General features: G+C 38.6%; 2 non-coding genes across 2 annotated transcripts; both read left to right on the forward strand.

Annotated features, from left to right (window-relative positions):
- The first annotated feature begins 12649 nt into the window (after positions 1-12649).
- On the forward strand, positions 12650-12720 carry trnaq-cug (transfer RNA glutamine (anticodon CUG)). Its single transcript has one exon. It is a non-coding gene; the product is annotated as a tRNA-Gln (tRNA).
- Positions 12721-13188: 468 nt separating this feature from the next.
- trnar-ccg (transfer RNA arginine (anticodon CCG)) lies at positions 13189-13261 on the forward strand. The gene has a single exon. It is a non-coding gene; the product is annotated as a tRNA-Arg (tRNA).
- Positions 13262-13510: the final 249 nt, after the last annotated feature.

Consider the following 13510-nt stretch of genomic DNA (forward strand, 5'->3'; position numbering starts at 1 on the left):
GAATATTCATACATGCAAACGTATCACCACTGATTGGCTAACAGCACTGCCATACCAGGAGGCAGTGAGACAGACAACAGTTACAAATGATTTAAAATACATAAAAGACATTTTTACACTAATAACAGTGTTTGCAATGTCATATGTTACTTAACAACATGTGTAATAATACCCTGCTAAATGCAGTTCAGCCACCTAGTCTTAGAGTTTCTGTAAAACACCAAATCTACCGGAGATCCTATTTAAACCTATAGTTACTTACATACAGAGGTGCGTAGTCCTGGTAAAAATCAAGACTAGTGTAACTAGTTAACTAGTGTAAACAGAACTGTTCTAAATATACACCAACCTATCTCAATTGTACTTGGCAGGTGGTGTTTTTCCTCCATAGACTAATTATAACCATTTGTTTCTTAGCTCTGAATTACTGGGTAAAATATATAAACACTGATGTGTTATTCGCACAAATAACACAGGAATGAACTGCATGCTGTTTCTAGTGCTGTTAGTTATCTCCTATCTGACGAGACGGCGTCGCTGCCTGGCTTCAGCTCTGTGTGTGGTCGGTCCCGAGCCGAGGTGGGCTGAGCCATAAATACTAATTGACGGGTTGATGTAGACACAGTGCTTTTCCTGATCGACTCGTTTTGTTTTTCTGAATATTTTCTTTTACTAGCTGCTGCAGACAATGAGGAAGTGGAGTTTCATCCTGTGCAGCATTATAAACAACTCAGAGAGACCTGCTGTATTTCAGAATACAAAAGAACAAGAAAAAGAGGATTTTAAAAGAAGGACATCTTTAAGTGGTGTAATTGGATTGGACCTGATTGAGTCTGCTTAGAGCTTAGAGCAACCACTCAGGGCCCAACAATGAGTTTAATTAATGAGAATATGGAAACTTTTGATGGTCTGCATTGAGATCCCAAGCTTCAGGCTTAGAAAGAAATTTTATTTTCAGGAATTACCTCCTCAAAACTTTTTATTACTAACTGAAAGTAAAATGAATGACGGATGGTCTCTGATTTTTACACAGTGCTGTACTTTACTGAAGGCTTATCTGTCATTAATATTCATTAAAACCTGTGTGAATGTTAAGCAGCAGCGCGGTGCGGACGTGTTTCACAGCACGCTGCAGTTATATCTGCGGTCAGCCCTTACCTGGTAACAGGTACAAAGGGTTAATGAGATGAGAGGCGTTAAAAACGCCGGGCGTCCGGCTCTCCTCATGACTCACTCTCAGCTCTAATGCAGCGTTTCTGCAGTAATTGGGATCATAACTAAAAGTACTGAGCGAGTGAAGCTCGGTCACTGTCTCCTCCCGTCTTTATTACGCTTCATACAGGCCTCCAACTAAACCCGTATAAAAGCTGTTTTATTTTAATGTCTGGGAGATGATGGGTTTTATCTCCTCTGTTTTACTGTTTTAATGAACATTACTCTCAGTACAGTACATCACATTTCTGCAGCGGTGGAAAAACAGACCAATTACATCATCTGAACTGAATGCTTCTGTAGTCGGGGAGAGACGGCCTTTAGCACAGGACCATTACATCCCATAATAATAATGTGCATGGGGTCGTTATTTGAATACTGGGTCTTTAGGCTCTTATGACCTATAAAAAATATTATTTTTTCACTGTATCATATTTATAAGACTTCAGACTAGATGGAAATCATATTTTACACTTCTTATATATATTGTCCTACATAGTAAATGAATAGTGAAGTGATCTATCAGACTCGGAAGGAACATGTAAGGAATCATGTAGTAACTTGAACTTAAACAGTGTTAAACCAAAATACTCTGTGAAGACGCATTTAGGTGCTCTTATCTGGGGAGCTGTTAACTTTTAATTGAAATTAATGTCCCATTAAAAAAATAATAATAATAATAAAAAAAATGATTTTGAGTTTTATTTGAACCTTTTACTTATTTGTTAAAACAAGTAATAAAGTTTATTTAATCACCCTTTTTAATATTTAAATGTATTTATCATTCCACATTAAGTAACTTTGTATTTATATAAATAAAAAATATATTTCAAAACAAACTAATTGTTATCATCAACGTATTAAATGTTGTTTTATTTCCTTTATTATAACATATATAATGATTTATAGTAACTTTCATAATGTAAGTATTATTTAAACTGGATTATAAGATATTAAACACACTATAAAAAGAAACGTTATTACTAGAGTTAATAAATCAGACCTGAATTCAGTCTGATACATAAACTGTTACTAAACATAAAGTGATTTTACTTCAGTATTAATTTATTAATTAATTAATCAGAAGTGTGTCTTTATTATTGATATAAACAGAGATCAGATCAGTATTGTCTGATAATCATTAAGGATTAAGAGACTATGAATTGGTTTAAACAGATAAAAATACTGATTTTAAACAGAATTTCTTGTCACATCAAAACAACTTAAAAGAAAAAAACATGTTAAATGGAGTGAAAAGTAAAAGTGTGTTTTTTACTCTTCAGAGGCATGCTGGGAACTCAGGCCGGCTGATGGGACCACATGTAGCTAAAGCTCCAGAAGCGGCGTAGCATCAGGGCTAATCCAGCAGCTGCTCTCTGACTCCTCCACAGATGGTGTTGTTTTATTGATCAGTTGGTCTAAAGCTCTGCAGGGTTATCACTGACTCAACTGTCAGCCGACTCTCCCACATCCCACTATTAAATATTACTAAACATTTTAATAATAACCTGCTAAAACCACCAGCACTGCGCTCCTGTCAGAATAAAAACATATTTATTATTTAAAATATTTTTCATTACATCATTTAAATGCCAGCTGTTCTTAATTTGGTGTCAAAAATGTCATGTTGTGTGAAACTATATATGTCAAGGTGATGATTGTTTACAAAAACAAACACAATGACAAAAACTGAACTTTTTTGAGGCAGTATACAGAGTATGGTCTGACCTCCTGCTTTATCTGGATCTTTTGAAGCCAGTCTCTGAATATCTCTGTTCTGAGAGGAACCTGTCCTGGAAAACCTCTGTATGATCTTGTCTATCGTTCTGCCTCTCAATTTCAGGGTGTTAGAAATCTTCTCATAGCCCAAAGACCATCTTTATGTAGATCCCTAATTCTGTTTCTCACATCCTGAGAGAGTTCTTTACCATGAGGCGGCATGTTGAATATCCAGTGGTCAGAATGAGAGAACTGAAGCCAAAACACCAAATTTAACAGCTCTGCTCCCCCATTCACATCAGCTAAACAAACTTTTAACCACATTTCAGCACACAGGTCTATCTATAGGTCTTAAATACTAATCTACTAATAATCTCTAAAAATAGAGCTGGTGAGATATCTTTATGTTTATGACATGTATAATATGTTCCTTTTAAATAATAATAAAAAAAGCTTCCCGAGAACATCTAGAAAACTTGATGAATTTGGACATTCAAAAACATTGATTGCAATGTTCAGCAAATCTTTTACCATAGCAGTGTTCAGATTAAATTGCTGTTAAAATTTGTGGTTTGGGTAATTTCTGCTTCTTCTTCATTTTTTTTTCTATTTTTTATATATATAAGCGAGCATATATATATATATATATATATATATATATATATATATATATATATATGCTCGCTTATATTTATACAAGCGAGCATATATATATATATATATATATATATATATATATATATATATATATATATATATATATATATATATATATATATATGCTCGCTTGTATAAATGAAAGCTGTGGTATGAGGTAACTGCTTGCAAGTATTTCTAAACATTACTTTTTGATGCTGGTTGTGATGAATGCTCTGGTGTGCAGTTTGAACATGGCTAAAGGCCATTAGAAGTCATTGATGTTTGCTGGTAAATTCCCAGTTACAGGCTGGAGATCAGCAGAAGCTGAGATGTGTGTGATGTTTGGCCTCCTGCTAATTGCTGTGAATGGAGATCAGTGTGCCGGCGGGTCTGTTCCAGGAACAGGACGTGCATTACAGCACAGAGAAACTGCGCTTCCACCTCTGGCCTCCTTCTCTTCCCTGCGAGACTGTGTGATTTCAGCACACAGGTCTATCTATAGGTCTTAAATAATTCAGAACAAAAGGATATGCAGACAGGCCAAAATGCAACGCAATATAACAGACATAAATGATCAGAACAATAAAGTACGAACACAACTAAAGAAATGAAGGACTAAAATAACACCACAACTGTAAAAAAAAGTAAATGATGGAACTAAAATAAATAATAATAATAAGTTTTAAAAATACATATACTATATATATATTCCTCCATTCCTCCACCTTCTCTCCATCCCTCTACCTTCTCTCCATCCCTCCATTCCTCCACCTTCTCTCCATTCCTCCACCTTCTCTCCATCCCTCCATTCCTCCACCTTGTTTCAGGAGGAGGGGTAGCAGAAGGTTCTGGATGCAGCTGGAAGACCTGGTTACTCACCATCACCCAGAATCACCAGTGATCACATCAGTCACATCATCACAGATCAGTTTAAAGGGGACATGAAACATTTCAGTTTGTACAAGTTTTCTAAGGGATTAAATATAATGGAATTTATTTGGGGGGGAATTTTTTACATAAAATGTTTACACACTAAATTATAATATATTTATGTTTGTTACGTTTGAGCTAGGGCGCCGCCATGTTGCCCGTGCAGCGCTGGTGACGTCACGAGGTTGGTTGGTTTAAGATCCCAGGCATATAGCTAGAGGAAAAGAGCGTATTGTTTGTGGAGATTATGGATGAAGACGAAGCTGAACTAGGCTAACATGGAGCATTTACTCAGAGATCTTTCCTGTATAAACCTGAGCAGAACTTTTCAGATGCTTTTCTGAGAGCGAGGGGTTTTGGGAGTGTTTATTCTCTCTCTACGTGGAGCCGTGCAGAACCCTGCAGCGCGACCACAGCAGGTACTACCATCCAGTTAACCAGCTATTTTATATACATTTAGCTATTTAACATGTAAAGTCCAGAGTTCATTAAGACTGAATGAAACGAACATGATTTAAGTGGATATTGAAACACCAAGGCGCTGTTTGATTGATAAACCGTTCAGTTTAGAAGTTAGAAGGCTTACTGGGTACTTAGCTTCTTCTAGTTAGTGTTAGCTAGTTAGCTAGCGTTGGCTAGCTATAATAAGATAGCTAGCTAAGTAGCTAACGCTAGCTATGTTCTCTTTAAATTGTCATTTTATCTAGACTTTCGGTAACGGTACCTCTCTGTGCTCTGCTGGGTGAGCGCGGTGTTCTCGTTCCGTGCGGCTACAGCTGCTGCTCTCATAGTAATGTTACCCTCAATCAGACGGTCTGTACATCTCAGCTGATCAGCTGAGGAAAAATAAAAAACGGAGGAAAAAAGCCTCGGACTGCAGCTTATTTATCCGGCGCTAATGGCCCTGACTTAAACCCCTCTCCTTCACATAGTCCTGGTCTAGAAAGTGCTCGCCACTAACCCCTAGCATTGCAGCTAACCGGAGGATTCTCGCGCTTCAGCGCTGCGAGCCCCGCTGAAGAACAGCTGTCCGAGGGCGAGGTATGAAAGTGAAAGTAAATATTTCTCATTCCTCACCCTATTAAATTTCACTACTCCCAGTATTACTACACACAGGGGCAATACAAAAGTGCTCCCCCGCTCTGCATTGAGTTTTGGTTTGGATTTTATTATCTATCTATTTACGGTATTCTCATAGATTATAGTAGTGAGGCGTTCGAGAACCAACCTTGTGAGGTCACTTTCAGCGCTGGGACAAGATAGCGCTGCCCTTACTTAAAAAAATGACATTTAGATTGCTTATTATTTTAATTCCGCTTCACTGACAACTGTTAAACTTATAAAATTTGTTAGAGTGAAAATACATCTTGTGAATTATACTAAATACTTGAAGTGTTTCATGTCCCCTTTAATATAGAGGATCACTCTGGATCAGAAAACCCGTCTGTACAGAGAGAAGCTGTGAATCTGTGTGTAAAACACGTATCTCTGTCTGAGTGTTTGACAGCACTTGACAGCTGCTGAAGTCTGAGGTTCAGAATAACGCGGCGTTCTGCAGCATCGATTCAGCCCAGGCCTCGCAGACGAGCGGAGATGAGAGGTATCGACTTCACCAAGGCTGTTGATTTGCTGCAATGTTGTTGCTGGTTAATGGAGAGTAATGGTGAGTTAATCATCTAAAGACCTTGAACTGTCGCGCTTTAGTTAAAGACTTTCGCGTCTTCTCACTTTAAAGCTGAAACCCAGCAGCTCACAACATGAATATTACTGTGATATTATCAGACTGGCTGCTGTTCATTCATTTCAGTACAGAACGTTTCATTTCAGTTATTAAATCTCAGCAGTGCAACGCTGTAAAATATCTCACTGTGGGTTATGGGTTTAAGTTTGTTGTTGGTGCTGCTGTGTTTTAAAATGTTCAGTTTATGTTTTTAATATACAAATTTGCTGTTTTTTTCTGTGATTGATGATGCTTTAAAAAAAAAAGCTGTTCCTTTATAATGTTTCTCACATAACCACCATAGCTCCACCCCTCACCATCAAACCCCAGCAGAGACAGTGTACAGCAGGATTAGCCAGCAGACCTTGTCTGAGGGAGGGATCTGTACCCGTACTGTTTGTGGTAAGTCAGCAGATGAGGGAGATGTAAGAGTTTGAGCTTCTACAGCAGTTAAGCATGAATTAACTTGGACGTGTTTTGCCCTTTGGTAAACATGGGACGTGGCCAGCAACAGCTTCTTATTAGCATAATAGTGACAGAGCCCTTAAACGGCTCATTCTGAAAGAGACTGAATCTCTAAAAAATAGAGCTGGTGAGATATCTTTATGTTTATGAACTTTATGGACATGTATAATATGTTCCTTTTAAATAATAAAAAAAAAAGCTTCCCGAGAACATCTAGAAAACTTGATGAATTTGGACATTCAAAAACATTGATTGCAATGTTCAGCAAATCTTTTACCATAGCAGTGTTCAGATTAAATTGCTGTTGAAATTTGTGGTTTGGGTAATTTCTGCTTCTTCTTAATTTTTTTTTCTATTTTTATATATATAAGCGAGCATATATATATATATATATATATATATATATATATATATATATATGCTCGCTTATATTTATACAAGCGAGCATATATATATATATATATATGCTCGCTTGTATAAATGAAAGCTGTGGTATGAGGTAACTGCTTGCAAGTATTTCTAAACATTACTTTTTGATGCTGGTTGTGATGAATGCTCTGGTGTGCAGTTTGAACATGGCTAAAGGCCATTAGAAGTCATTGATGTTTGCTGGTAAATTCCCAGTGTTGATAACCCAGTTACAGGCTGGAGATCAGCAGAAGCTGAGATGTGTGTGATGTTTGGCCTCCTGCTAATTGCTGTGAATGGAGATCAGTGTGCCGGCGGGTCTGTTCCAGGAACAGGACGTGCATTACAGCACAGAGAAACTGCGCTTCCACCTCTGGCCTCCTTCTCTTCCCTGCGAGACTGTGTGATTGGACGTGATTTCATGCGAGCATCATTATGCCTGACGCGAGAGCGACGCTGGCTCTTACACACACTAAACTGCTCGTACTGTTTTTCAGCTCCATTTAGCAGAGCGCCGAGAATTCGCCCGCCGTCACGTAGTGCTGAAAGCTCTCACGCACAGACTTCTGCACCTCGCTGTTAACTCAGAGAACCTGTGCTTTTACTGTGGAGATCCATCCATTACAGACTTTAAGACTTCTTCTTAATGGAGTTTGAGGCTATTATCCTGAAAACACCTGTAATAATTAGTATCCTACAAAAAAAACATCAAAACTCCTGCTGAAGAAGAGAATTAACAAACGTACAAATGCTGAAAAAACAGGAGGATCAGAAAAACCAAACGCAGCCTACGCTGTGCTCTGTAATGTAATCTGAGAATAAAATGAAATTAAGCTGTAAAACTGTTATTAATCCACAAATCTCACAGACAGCAGAAACACTGAAGGCTGTGTCCAGGTTTCAGCCCCATTTTGAACAAGCTAAACTAATATATAAACTGTAACAGACTCAGCATTTCGTATAAAACACAGTATTTTTGTTATTATTCCTCTCCACACATTTCCGAACACAGCCTCAGACACAGTTTACCAACACGGTTTACCAACACATTGTACCAACACAGCCTTTTCACAAAGCCTTCCCACACAGTCCCTCAACACAGCCTTCAAACATAGCCTCCGCCTCCATCACAGGCTCCAAACACAGCCGCGACACAGTCACCGAACACACCCTCCCAACACAGCCTCCTGGAATCCTATTGAGTGGGATGGATAATTCGCCTTGTAAATTAGAAGGAAAATGGGATTAAAAAAACATAGCCTGTCAACACAGCCTCCCCACAAAGCCTCCCCAACACAACCTTCCAAATAAAGCCTCCCAACACAGCCTCACCACACAGTCTCACCACACAGCCTCCCAACTCAACCTACCAACACAGCCTACCAAGACAGTTTTCAAACACAGCCCCGGACCATAGTCTCCCAATACAGCTTACCCACACAGCCACACAACCCCCAAACACAGCTTCCAAACACAGCCTCTAAATACAGCCTCCTGGAGTCCAATTAAGTGTGTTGGGTAATTGGCCTTGTAATTTGGGGAGAAAATGGGATAAAAAACACAGCCTCCCGACACAGCTTTCAGACACAGCTCTCAGTAATAAATACATCTAATCAATTGTCCCAGCAACTGCTAAACAATGGTCTAACAACTTCAACACCATATTGGTTGCAAACATCTGCAACCACTTTGAATACCGTGACGCAACAACCGATCAATCACACCCTGACACAGATACCCCCAGAGCGATCAATCGATCAATATCAGTGTCACTGATAGAGAATTATTAAATATGTGATTATGTTTATTTTAATCCACATAATCGAGATGCACTCAGCCACCCTGTGAGTCACCAGATACAGCGCTGATGTAGATCCAGGGTTAAAGGAGAACATCTGCTGCAAACACAGCATTTCAGAGAGTCCAGAGGACAAAGTGCACTGTGCCGATGCCTGGATACCAGAAACGAGATAAATGTGTACGAGTGCTGAATAACACAGGCAGAATTTATCTACACCTGCAGCACTCGTGCAGTAAACGCAGGTAACGCAGCAGAGAGCGAATAAATTACCTTTACCTGAGCGAGCAGCTAATAACCCATGAAGAGATGATTATATATGTTCAGTCATCAGCTGCACTAGCTCTAACACTACAGTCTGTACAGTTCAGAGACCCGGAGGGGGCGTGGTGAGCATGAGATAATATACTGAGGCCACAAAATAACATTGTCAAGTGGCCTCAATTAATTATCATGTGGGCTTAATATGTTATGTCAGACTCAATATATATTGTAATGGACTTAATAATATTATCTTGTGGCCTCAAGATTTTATGTCATGGTCTCAATATATTGTCTTGTGACTTCAGGTTAAGATATTCTGACTTCAGGACTTCAGTATATGATTTTGTGGCTTTAGTATACCATCTTATGACCTTAATATATTATCTTGTTGCCCCGATATATTATTTTGTGTCCTTTAGATGTTATATTCTGACCTCAATATATTATCTTGTGGCCTCAAGATAGTATATCATGGCCTCTGTAGATTATCTTGTGGTCTCAGGAAATTATAAATGAGTCTTAATTTATTATCTTGTGGTCTCTGGATATTACATCCTGACCTATATATATCAGTGTATTATGTTTCCTACTATCTTGTGTCCTCAATATATTTTCTTGTGCACTATATAATGTAGTATCTTGATGTAGTATCTTGTGGTCTCAAGTTATTATGTTTTGGGCTCTATATATTTTAGGATATTATATCCCAGCCTTGATATATTACCTTATGTTTTCAGTATATAAAATTGTGCACCATATAATTATCACATGGATTCTATATATATTTTTATGCAGATCTAATGTAATGTAATTTTAGTTAAAATCAGGTTTAAATGGAGCTCAAGTTGTTTTTCCGAACAGAAGAGCAGCTTAAACTGTTCTATAGAAGAGCCGTGTGATCCACCCTCTCCATTACTCATTACATACATTAACCTCGTATCTCCAGAGCTAAACATGTCCTGACTGAAGCAGTGCATTGTGGGAGGAGAGCGGTGTGAAGATCTTTTACTCTAAGTGCTGCTGCAGGGCTGCAGAGCAGGACTGTGATGTTCTGTACCGGAAACACGGCGGGGAGGAGAGAACAGGAGAGGAGCGAGGGAACAGAGCAACGAGGAGAGGAAAGAGATATAAAGAGGGGAACAAAAAGAGACAGAGAGGGGGAAGAAAGGGTGGAGGAAGTGTGTGAGTGAGTAGAACAGAAGAGAGGAGTGAATAACAGAGTGTTCTCTGCTCTCTGAGTCTCTGAGTGAAGCATCATCCAGAAACTTCTGAAGAAAAGAGCAGACCAGCAGCAGCATTAATACAACACTCACCTGATCACCTGACCACCTGATCATACCTGTTCCTAATGAAACGGCCAATCAGAGAGAGGAAGCACAAGGGAGGTGTTTCTTATTAAATCTCCACAGTGAAGGTAGGCTTTTCGAATAAATTGGCAAATCAATCACTGTAAGCCCAAGCTAAGTGTTTCTAATAAAGTGGCCACAAAATAGGTAGGTGTTTCTAATAAAGTGGCCAGTCAGTCAGTGGAAGCATAGTGTAGGTGTTTCTACTAAAGTGGCCACAAGGTATTTAGGTGTTTCTAATAAGGTGGCCAGCCTGGAAGAGAAAGCCAAAAGGCAGGTGTTTCTAATAAATTGACCAAAAGATAGATAGCTGTGTCTAATAAAGTGGGCACTAGATGGCTAGGTGTTTCTAATAAATTGGCCAGTTACAGGAAGCACAAGATAGGTGTTTCTAATAAAGTGGCCACAAAATAGGTAGGTGTTTCTAATAAAGTGGCCACAAGATGGGTAGGTGTTTCTAATAATGTGGCCACAAGGTATTTAGGTGTTTCTAATAAAGTGGCCAGTCAGTCAGTGGAAGCTAAAGTAGGTGTTTCTGATAAAGTGGCCAAAAAGTAAGTGTTTCTAATAATGTGGCCACAAGATGGGTAGGTGTTTCTAATAAAGTGGACAGTGAGTGGAAGTAGGGCTACAATGTAGGTGTTTCTTTTAAAGTGGCCAACTTTTCTAATAGTCTCAGAATAGAGTTAGATATTATAGTGTAGATCTGTGTTGTGATGCTGAAGTTTCTGTGTGTACATACATATTGATCAGATATTGATCAGATATTGATCAGATATGGATCAGAGGGTGAAATATGTCTGATTAATGTGGGGATGAATCTAATTATTGTCATGTAACTAATATTCATCTTCTCATTGACCCAGTTACCCGCTGAGTGTGGCTTTACTCATTTCGTGCTGCATTTTGTGAGTGTGTAAGTGTGTGTGTGGCAGCATCACCTGTTGTGAGTGTATAATAACATCTGGCTGTGTGTGTGGGTGTGTGTGTGTGTGCAGGGCAGCACAGGATGCCACTAATGTGGTTTTAGCTGCTATTAGCCTTTGGGCAGTGCCATCCTTCTCTCTCACTCTCTCTCTCTCTCTGTGTCTCTCTCTCTCTCTGTGTCTCTCTCTTTTTTCTGTCTCCATCTCTCAGTCCACTCCCTGTTTCTCTCTCTTTATGTCTCTTTCATTTTCTCTTTCTCTGTTTTTCTGTCTGTAATAAATGTTGGCCAAATATCTCCAGGCCAGTTCCAACACCAAAGAGATTGTTTTATTTTTTAAATGAGCGTAATTAATGAAAATAGAAAAAGGAAATAAAATGGGTCAAATTTGACCATAAACACATGACTCTAAATGAGCATACAGTGGCCTTTTTAACACTCAGTTTTCTACAGAGAATGAAGCCTGTATCACAGCAGAACAGCAGTATGGTTTTCCTTATAGACCCTCCTCCACATAGGTCTCTACCTGCTCTTTTGTACCTGTAACCCCGCCCCTTCTCTAATTGGGCCATACCATACTACAGGTAGGGGTACATTAAAGGTATACACACACATATACATACACACAAATTGAATACATTTCGACATTATTTACAGACATGTTACTAGATGGTAAGTATTAATAGAGTTCTAACTCTTTTCCTCTCAGTAACTATAAGCTATTATTAGTTATATTTTTTCTGATATTTTTAAGGATTTATATTTATGTTTAGGACATTATTAATTGCAGCTTAATATAGCAGCTAATACTATATCAATACTATAATCTGATATAGATAATAATATATTATAAGCTAATATAGATAATATTATATTAGTACTATATTATAAGATAATAACACTATATTATAATATAATACAGATAATACTATATTAACTCTATTATCATATAATAAATTTGCTTTAATATTGTTTATATTCTTCAGTATACCTCTGGGTCCAGTTAAATACACACATCAGTGTGTAAAAGTGGGCGGGGCTAAGCGACTGTTCCACCAATCTGCAGTTCAAAGGACGTTGTGCCGCGCTCGCTCGCTCTCGCTGGCCTGATGACGTCATCGCTCTCCCTCGCGCGGCGCGATGACGTCATCAGAGCGAGAGTCTGTATATTTAGGAGAGGGAGGTCAGCTCTTTTCTACAGCTGTGTGGTAAAAGGCATTTCTGGTCCCATGGTGTAATGGTATCACTCTGGACTCTGAATCCAGCAATCCGAGTTCGAATCTCGGTGGGACCTAATTATGTTTCTTAGGCCACACATCAGGAAGATTTGCAGATGAAGCAATCTGAGAAAATGTTAAGGAGAAGGATAGAAATGGCGATTCCTGCAGCAAATATAGAGTATAGTATTATGTTAACATAATTTAATTAGCTTAATTTTTGTTTATTAATGGTATTATGTTATTATTTTATGTTTCTGATCCTTACTTTAACATTTTAAATTGTCTGTTTTCCATCTGGTTCCATGGTGTAATGGTTAGCTCTCTGGACTTTGAATCCAGTGATCTGAGTTCAAATCTAAAGGGAACCTTATCTACAGTTTTGTTGCAAAGGCATTTCCGACTGAGTTTTTAACAAAGCAAAACAAGGCGAGGTGGCCGAGTGGTTAAGGCGATGGACTCGAAATCCATTGTGCTCTGCATGAGTGGGTCCCACCCTCGTTGAATGCTTTGTTTAGTTTAGTTAAGGATTAGTTAAGGTGCGTGGCTCCATAGCTCAGTGGATAGAGCGCTGGTTTCCGGAACCAGAGGTCGCGAGTTTGATCCTCGCTGGAGCCTCAGGTGGCTAGCTTGAAGTTAGCTTTGCTCCTCCAGTAAATGGACCGCTTGAACAACTCCTAACATTTTCTAATAATGTCCTAACAAATTCTACCAGAATCCTAACTACTCCTAACAACAGCGGGGCGAAAAAGCCAATCACATGCCTCCACCTGTCTCTCCTTCTTATTGATAATTTTAGTATCTAATATTTTATATGTACACAATGGAAAATGTGAAGAGATTCAGTGAAGATATTTGTCTATAAAC

This window comes from Astyanax mexicanus, chromosome 23 (genome assembly GCF_023375975.1).
Source record: "Astyanax mexicanus isolate ESR-SI-001 chromosome 23, AstMex3_surface, whole genome shotgun sequence".
Taxonomy (NCBI): domain Eukaryota; kingdom Metazoa; phylum Chordata; class Actinopteri; order Characiformes; family Acestrorhamphidae; genus Astyanax; species Astyanax mexicanus.